At 46.2% G+C, this 9402-nt stretch overlaps 1 pseudogene; it reads right to left on the bottom strand.

Moving 5' to 3' along the window:
- Nucleotides 1-9040: 9040 nt before the first annotated feature.
- On the bottom strand, nt 9041-9159 carry LOC118600737 (annotated as a pseudogene).
- Nucleotides 9160-9402: the final 243 nt, after the last annotated feature.

The raw sequence follows: 9402 nt of genomic DNA, 5'->3' as shown, positions 1-9402 counted from the left end.
CTGAATATTACTTTTGTTTTGCTCGAGAAGAGGTGGTGATAACACACATTCTGGACCTGTCGGCCACCTCCGAGTGTTAAATTAGAAGGCTAATGAGAGCTACAGACGCGGGGGAGCGGGCTACGAAACAACCCCAGTGATTTCATAGGAGGGGGTCATGGTCAAGTTCCTATAGCACAGATGCCATTCAGAACAGTGTTTCTCCAGCCTGTTATTTCAAACCGCTGCTTCCAGAGCACTGTATCTCCGCTCCATAAAAGAACAGTCAGAGACAAAGAGATGGGCCGAGGACCCAAAGCCCAGTGCTCTGATGAGGAATGGAGCCTTGGGCCATCACTCTTTTGATCTGCAACTAGACAATTCCCCTCCCTGGTTCCCCGTTCCTTGTCCTGTCGCAGGCTTTCCTCTGCCTGCACAGAGGTCTTGATGATCCACTTCTGAGGCATTAGAGCTGGAGGGAAAGGAAGTAGCAGCCTAAATTCTACAGCCTTTGTACATCAAAGACCAGGCCTTGATCAAGACATCCAGTAAAAAGTGATGTCTTGGGACTTCTGGACCAAAAGGGAGTCATGCTATAGAATATCTTTTCTGGGGACATTTGCCATGCTGAGATACTACAAAGATGCTACAAAGATTGGATCTTGTCAGAAGATAAGATGAAAAATCTGCCCAAGAGGAAATAGGACAAATAGGTGTGGTCCCTGCCTTCTAAGTTAATACGATGCTGTGGAGTAAAGAGCCTATACGCAAAGTAGGCCACTCGGATGCCCAAACAAATGAGCGGAAGACTTCATTAAATGACAGAGGCATCCCTGGCTCTCAGGAGAATGTGTGCTTGAAGTTCTCTCCATGTGTGGGCAAGCTATCCACACTCCTCCCTCTCCACCCCTGCCATGGCCAGCCGGCTGCTTGACAATCAAGCTTCTCCGTGGAGTCTGTGATGATAAAAAAAGGTGTTTTCCTCCCTGCCAGCCTAAGTGGTCAAGGCAAGAATGGAAAGTGTGACTTCGGCTCATTTACGGCATAAACAGCTTGTGTTGGGGACACAGCGTGTCAAAGGGGAGTCTTAAAGCTTGCCTATTATAGATAATACGGGATTCAGTGAAATCATTATTTTCATTCTTTTCCTTTTGCAATTTCAAGGGCTAGTTCTGTCCAACTTTCTATCCTATTATAATGTTGTTCACTTGGATGGTGGCCCTTTGGCACAGCTAATCTAGAGCCCAAGCTCTGGTGTTTTTACTGAGGGAATGTCACCTGCCGTCACCCCAACAGTGTACCATAGCTGGGGGCCAGGCTAGGTGTGGTGGGTCAGCCATTCAAGACTGAAAACAGAGACCAAGAACTGGTCCTTTGGACTAGATCACAGCTGTGAAGTTCAGGGCAGCTGTGAAGTCCTGGACCATCTCTTTAGATAGACAAGTTGCTCACAGCAGAGAGCACTAAGCTATGGGTTAGAGGCAATGAGCAGTCCTACCACGAAGAGGAGAGAATCCAGGGGTGGGAACTGTACTGATGGAGGGTGGGGACCCCCGCACAGAAAGAAGGAAGGTACCTTGCTCTGACCACTTCCCCATGAGTCTCATGATCTGATCTTTAGTGGCTCTACTGCACACTCATCAGACTGACCTTGGTTTTCACAATGCATTCTCTAAGGTCTCGTAGACTTCATGATCTTCATGTCAATGCTTGATCTTAAAAGCACTCGTTGACCATAAAGAATAGAAAGCAGGGCTCCACAGATATTTGTACACTCGTGTTCATAGCAGCAGTATTCACAGTTGTCAACAGGTAAAAAACTAGTGTTCATCGACAGAGGAAAGGATAAACAAAATGCGGTACATACACACAACGGAATGTTGGTGTTCCAATAGGAAGGAAATGCTGATACCGGCTTCAACATGGACAAGCCCTGAGGACATTATACCAAGTGAAATGAGCCAATCATGAAAAGACAAATGCTGTACGGTGTTGGATAGGTAAGTAGACTTATTGGGGTGATCATTCCATAAGTTACATAAATATCTAACATAATATTGTGTGTCACCGTAATTGAAAAATTACACCCATTCCCTGATGCCACTTGCACGAGGTACGTAGAGTAGTCAAAATCACAGAGACAGAGAGCAGGATGGTGGTTGTCAGGAGCTGGGGAGAGGGGAGTCTGGGAAATCGTTTTTAAAGGGACAGAGTTTCCATTTTGCAAGACGAGAAGAGTTCTGGAGGCTGATTGTACAACAATGTGAATGTACTTAACGCTACTGAACTATATACGTGAAAAGATGGTGGCGAAGGTAAATCTTAGGTGACGTGCGTTCGACCAGAATAAAAACAACAACAACAGCAAAGAGCTCTAGTTGAGTGGTTCCACTTTCCTTCCCCAGCCACCCCACTAAAATGAGTTAAAGTCGTGGGTCCTGATGCCAGAGCTGCTTATCCGTGAACCGGGTGATGCTGAGAAGCTCACGGGAACTTCGAAACCTGACTTCCTTCGCGAGTCACTGGGAATAAGAACAGGGACCCCGGAGGGTCATGTGAGAACCGGTTTTGTGAATTCAAATGGGCAACACATAAGGGGTCATAAGAATTACAGAGCCCTTATATACCACGTGACCCCTGAAATGAGAACTTGCGTCCCCTAAGAACTCGAGTGTCGGGAACGAGTGAATGCGTGAAGAAACGTGCCCCGGCCAGCAACCGACCCACTTCGTTCAGGCAGAACAGTGAGGTCTGTGAAATCAGCCTTCAGCCCCCACCACCGATGTGGGTGTCTTCTCACCCAGGGCCCTCAGTGCTCTCTCGCTTACCCCTTCTTAGAAAATTAGGTGAAGTTTTAAACTCAAATGTGGATACACAAATGTCTCACGGGACTATCTGCACTTTTATGAGGAACCCTGGGGAAAACAGAGATCTTGCCCCAAAGAATAAATATCGATGATGAAAGTGGAGGGTTTTGCCATAGTGCCATGTGGAAGGTGTGTTGGGGATGGGGGACCTAAGGGGGAAGAGGTGACTTCTTAGCGAACTTTCATTCACAGCACGCAGACAGATGTCAGGTCTGTCCCCAGAGTCGGCAGATGGAGAAGCTGTCGAGAAACCCCGCGGTCCTCATTTTCTGAGTCATGCTGCCATTTGGGTGGTAAGCGGCATAGTTCACTGCTAAAAACAAAGACACAAGCACCTAGCTCACTGGATTTGGCTCTGCCACGTAGCATCGCATGGCCTGACACTTGTCATTTAACCTCTCTGTGCTTCAGTTTCCTCAAATTTAAAACGATGGCGATCATCGCACCCATCTCATCCGTTTGCCGTGAGGATTAAATGAGTCTCTATGCATAGAGTGAGTACTTGGAGAGTGCTTGGCACATAGAGAGCACTCTATATATATTTGTCAAATAGAGCCCAGAAAAAAATTTCAACCTCAGATCTATTTCCTGGCTTCTCTATTTGATCTTCTCCTCCCTCTTCCTGCTTGATCCCCACCCGTGCCCTGACCACAAACAGAGAAGTCTTTCAGACCAGATTCCTGGCTGCTAATGAAGCTGGCGTTCAGACCTCATTTTCTCGTTAGTTGCCTAATTTAGAGGCCTTGTCAATTTGCATTACCTAGAAATAATGCAATAGCATTTCAAGGCTGCATGGAACCATGCCCTGCAGCCCAGGGCTCTGAGTCTTCCAAAGTGGTTGGGAATAATCGTAGCATGAAACTTTTACGTGGCGAATTCTCTTATGATCACGGGCAAAGACACTTTGGGAGGTAGCTATAGAAACAGATGGCCCCAAGTATGCTATTTTCTACCCATACACGAACATCAAGTGGAATTAAATGTTTTATCATAGTGGCTTGGGTTATTCTGTCATTGCTGCTCCTTTTGTTCATTTCGGTCCTGTCTCTGACTTCTTTTCTTATTTTTAATCTGACAGATCCTTGTTCAAGTTTTAGATAAAATAGTTAGAATGCATAAATGCAATCTGCACCCAGTTTTTTTTTTTAAAGAACATCACAGTCTCCCTAGAAGCCCCATCATGGCGCCTCACAGTCCCTCTCCCCACCCCCCAAGCATGACCTTACTTCTAAGGGCACAGACTAGTTCTGAGCCTTGTGATGCTTCGCGTGATTAGAACCTTACAGAATGCATGGTTCTGCGTCTGTTTCCCCTCAACATCAGGTTTGCGAGCTTCATCTTCTTTGTTGCTGCATGTAGCGGCAGTTTGTTCACTCTCGTTGCTATGTAGGATTCCACTGTGTGATTATATCACCATTTACTCACACATCCTATTGGATGGACATTTACATAGTTTGCAGTTTGGGCCTATTTTGAATCGTGCTGCTAGGAACCTTCTGGGACTTGTCTTTTGGTGAATGCGTGTAATCCATCTTGTTTTGTACAGCTGTTTTATCTCTCCTCTTTTCTAACAAGCCTCCTGTCCCTTGTCACACCGAGGCAGGTAACTCAGAGTGGGTGGAGGGTAGGAAAGGGAAAGAAAGGGGATCCTGGCTGCCTGACTTCCAGCCCTCACCTTACTTCCTCCCAACCACCTTCCTCCACCCCCTCCCTCAACCTGGGCTCTGCCCCACCCCGGCTGGTGGCTGCCTTACTACTTACATGCTTTTCTGCAATGTCCCCCTTGGTCTAGCTCCTGGGCTGAGGTGCTGCCATATTCTCCTTCACCTGCCTGCAGGTCAGAGTTGCTGAGACCTCAGGTGAGTCCTCTGAATGCAGATTCCTAACCTCATCTGACAGCTCTGGCCTGTTCCTGCCTTCATCAGACACCCCGATGGACTTCCCTCCATCCCCAATAGCTGTGTCTTCCAGGCTTTTGTTATCCCAGGAAATTTGTCTTAATCACTCCCCGTAGTTATGAGTGTGGGTTCAAGGGAAGGAAATCTAGATTTGAACTTTGGTTCTAGTTGTGTGCCCCTGGCAAATGATTTAATCTGTCTGCATCTCAACATGCGCGCACACACACACACACACACACACACACACACACACACAAACGCTCCTGAGACGTCCCAAAGGAAAAATTTTAACCAATCCAATCAATATTTAATCTCCAAATTGTTAAAAATCTCCCCAACCCTTTCCCAAGAAGAAATAACAAACGAAAGAAAACAGATAGCTGCAGCTTGTTTTACGTGTAGAAATAAATCTTGAACAACAAAAAGACTACTTTTTCTGGCTAAAAGCCAGCCTGACATTACATCTGGTCATGTCTTAATTCCTCCTCACTCAACGATACCTGAGGAAGAATCCAAAAGCCAATAGCTAGTTCCCGCCTCTCTCCTACAATTCTATCCCATTCCACGGCCCATCTCCACTACCGAGTACACCTTTAGCTCTTATTTCCATCAATAAAGTGCTGTCATCTTCTTCCATTTAAAAGCAGTGCTGGAAGGAACAGGGGTAGAGAAATGTCCTGGAACTAGCCTGCTGCCTTCCATCCCAGCAAAACGAACAGAGATGCTGGGCTCGAAGACCCAATCTCTCAATCCATTTCCTGGTTATGAGCAAATCACACAACTTTTCAGAAGCTCAATTACCTCGTCGAGAAGAGTGATAACCACAATGCAAATTTTTTATGAAGATCGAGTGAAATCAAGTTTGCTAATGAAATAAAGTGCTGATGTGTGTTAGAGCAGAGCTTCTCAGACATTGATGAGTGTACAAAAAACATGGGGATGAAATACGGACTCCGCTTCTGTAGTCAGGGGTAGAGCCCGGGACTCTGAATTCCTCACAAACTCCCAGGTAATGGCAAAGCTGCTGGTCCATAGACCAAAACGTGAGTTGCAAGCTGTTTGCCGGGCTGTCCATTACGGAGGTCACTGACCACACGTGGCCATTTACAGTGGAATTCATTTAAATTAAATAAAATTTAAAATCCGGTTTGTTAATTACAGTAGCCACATTTCAAGTGTTTGACAGCCACCTGTGGCTCGTGGCTACGGTACTGAACAGCACAGACATAGAACATTTCCATCAGTGCAGGAGGTTCTGGGCTTTGCTGTGATGAGCACTGCAGAGATGCCAGAGGGCCACGCAGCAACACTCGGGCAGCACGTACGGAGCACCTCGCCTGTGCCAGACAGAGTTCTCGGCACTAGTGATACAGCAACGATCAAAAGAGACAATGTTCTTGCTCTCGTAGAGCTTGCCTTCTAGTGATGATTGATCTGAAAAAATGAGAGATCATTTTTAATCGGACTTGGGCATGGCTGCTCCTCCATAAGCAGACTCTGCCTTTACCCTATGACAGCCTCAGCCTCACAGCGGAACCCAACATCTCGTCATGACCCCAAAGCATAGCCACTCAGATGACCACAGCGAAGAACTAATCTGAAGATTTTGCTGAATATTTCTTAAAGGATGGTAAAGGGAAGTTTACATTGCACAGCGCTGGGAACTTTTTAATGTTCTTTTTCTTTTTCCTTTTCCTCTTCTAAATTATACAAGTAATATATAGCAAATAGGATTTTACCTGCTTCCCACCCTTGATTCATCCTCCCCCCCGCCCCCCGCCTAAAAAAGCCATTCCATCTACTTCTTTGTAAGCCTCTTCCTGGCCACCCACCACAGAGATGTCCCTCAATATTTCTCCTTTCTTATGCAGAGAAATTATTCTGCACAATTCCTCAAGGCTTGCAGCCCTGTATCTTTTACTTCCCTGGGTCCTACCATAGCTTTAACTGTGAGAGGTGAAGTCTGCCTGTCCTCACAGTGTTGACAATGAAATGCTGATGGGATGGTGTGCTGGAGCCAGCTCACGACTTACAGGAGCCAACAGTGACTTCACATTGGGGGGCTTAACATTGGCCGTGGTGGGGGTATTTACACCACAGCGATTGTCACATGCTATAAGTCAGGGCTCCCACCCCCACCCCCACTTACTACCATACTATTGGGTGTAGAAATTGTGGGCAGACAATATGGTACCCAGTGGAATTTTGAACTTATTTGGAGGAACTCTTTTGTTTTATAGCCCTCAGAGGCTTCGTCTTCTTCTTTGTTTTTGACCGTGGGGTCGATGTGCGAAACCTGCCTCCCTTCTCTGAGGGGGACCCTCCCTGGCAATTCAAAGACATCATCCCATGGCTTAAGACAGAGTGGTCCCCAATGCCAGACAAGACTTGAGGGAGATGAGACTTGAACCAACACGCCCCCCACCACCCAATCCCTATTGACAGGATGCACTTGGCATTCACCTGCCTACAGGTGTGCTTCTTTCAGTTTGGTGATCAAACCAGCTAAATTCACTTCCTCTATGACTATTAAATTAAAAGCCAAAGATGTGCAAAAGGAATAAGAGAAAACTGGGCTTACCTTCTGCATTTCACAGCCATCCTTCATGGACCATAAACCACCACAGAAATACGCTGGAAAGTATGGAACACCAAGAACTAGTCAATAGTCACCTCTGCTCCAAACTGGGGGAGGAGGTGGGGAATTGGATAGAATGCCATGAAAGTCATTTTGGGGACTTGAAAAAAGCTGTGGGTATGGCAGCCCCTGGGAAAGCTTCTTTGCAGCTCAACTTTCTCTGCTTTTTAGAAAAAATTATGACAGGGACGATGGCTACAGCCAACTCTATAGGATTGCAGTAGGCAGTGCCTCGCAAGAGGCTCCTACCTCCACCCCTGTTGTTTTCCGCTTCCCTTTTCTGTTTTTTCTGAAGGCTGACCTTGATGTTCAGTGATGCCTCTTTCAGTTTGGATCAAAGTCCTGGGAGGGAGGGAGAGTAGAGGAGGCTCCCGCTATAATGTAGAAGAGGCTCCTGTGGTTTCAATAGAGTCCCAGGCTCGCCCACTCACATCAGAACTGAACGTTAGGTCGAGCCCCAACCACCCTGCACCCTAAGACTTCAATGGAGGGCCCATAAAGATGGAGGCAGCTCCCGAGAGGTAGGGGCTGCAACTGGCTGAAGCGACAAGGGGGAGAAGGAAAAGAAGCACCCCTGAAAGGGGTAGCGCCCATCAATGACACTTCCCCGTCCCCTTGGCCCGCTACTTACTCTCCCTCGCCTTTATTCCATTTGGATCAATTGCAGGATCCTTCCCTCCTAATTATAGTCTATAAAGGCCAATATTTCAATGAGGTGGCACCTAATTTGAGCCTGCATTTTTTTTCACGCTGCAGTTTGGTTTTTAATAGCTTAATTCACTAAGACAGCCAACTCAGGTGAATCACCTTACTCGTAAGGACTCTTCACCTGACACATCAGCTAATCCCTGGCAGCTCCACCTCCAAAATCCTTCCAGAATCTGCTTGCCCTTCCCTGACTCCACTGCTATCACCGTGATCCGAGCCACCACCGTGATCCGAGCCACCACCATCTCTCACCTGGATCCCATGGTCCACTCCACCTTGTGATTCCCCACTTGGCCTCTGACAGCCAGAACAAGACTTTAAAACTCAGGTTAGATCCTGTCATTCCTCTTCTCAGAACCCTCAGACCACTTTCTACTTCTCTCGGAGGGAATCTAAACCCTTTATCATGACCTTCAAGACCCTGTGTGCTCTGGCGCCTGGGGCTTCTCTCCGCCCTCATCTTGCTGGCCTTATCCCCTCCTGCCTTAGTCAGCTCAGGCAGCCATAACAAAACACCACACGCTGTGCAGCTTAAACAACGGGAATTTATTTTCTCACAGTTCTGGAGGCTAGAAGTCCAAGATCAAGTTCTCAGCAGGTTTGGTTTCTTCTGAGGCCTCTTGCTTTGGCTTAGAGACAGCTGTCTTCACATGGTTGCCTCTCTGTGAATACGCATGTCCAAATTTTCTCTTCTTATAAAAACCACCAGTCATGTTGGATTATGGGTCTTTGCTGGCCTTGTCTTTCCTTCTAAACAGCTGAAGAATTTTGGACCACTTACTTAATCTTTCTATGCCTCCATTTCCTCTCCTGTATCACAAAGAGATTGGACTGAAATCATTAGATTTTTTTTTTTTTTTTTTTTTTTTTTAGGCAAGGCAATCCTTGGTTGACCTCATAGAATGCAAGAACCTTGTCAGCTTACAATCCCTTATTTTTTAAATCTTGTATACCTTCAGTACCTGGTCTTCCTAGGTGGTCTCCCATCCAAGTACTAACCAGGTCTAACCCTGCTTAGCTTCCAAGTTCAGACGAGATCGGGCTTGTTCAGGGTAGCACAGTGGGAGACTGAAACCATTAGATTTCAAACAGTTTTACTGCAACTCACATTAAGAAATATATTTTACATCACTGCCCATTACTTATATCTGCATGTATATAGGAAACTGAAACTAAGTTTCATGAAATAAGACCCCTGCGAAGCACTCAGAATGTACTATGATTTTTTCTATTTATTTTATGCACTTTAAAAAATATTCTTGGTAATTATAAAGGAATGAATGTGTAAATTCCTCCAAAATTCATGTGTTGA

This window comes from Rousettus aegyptiacus, unplaced genomic scaffold (genome assembly GCF_014176215.1).
Source record: "Rousettus aegyptiacus isolate mRouAeg1 unplaced genomic scaffold, mRouAeg1.p scaffold_m13_p_3, whole genome shotgun sequence".
Taxonomy (NCBI): domain Eukaryota; kingdom Metazoa; phylum Chordata; class Mammalia; order Chiroptera; family Pteropodidae; genus Rousettus; species Rousettus aegyptiacus.
The sequence above is the reverse complement of the archived record's forward strand: the minus strand, read 5'-3'. Positions and strand labels throughout refer to the sequence as shown.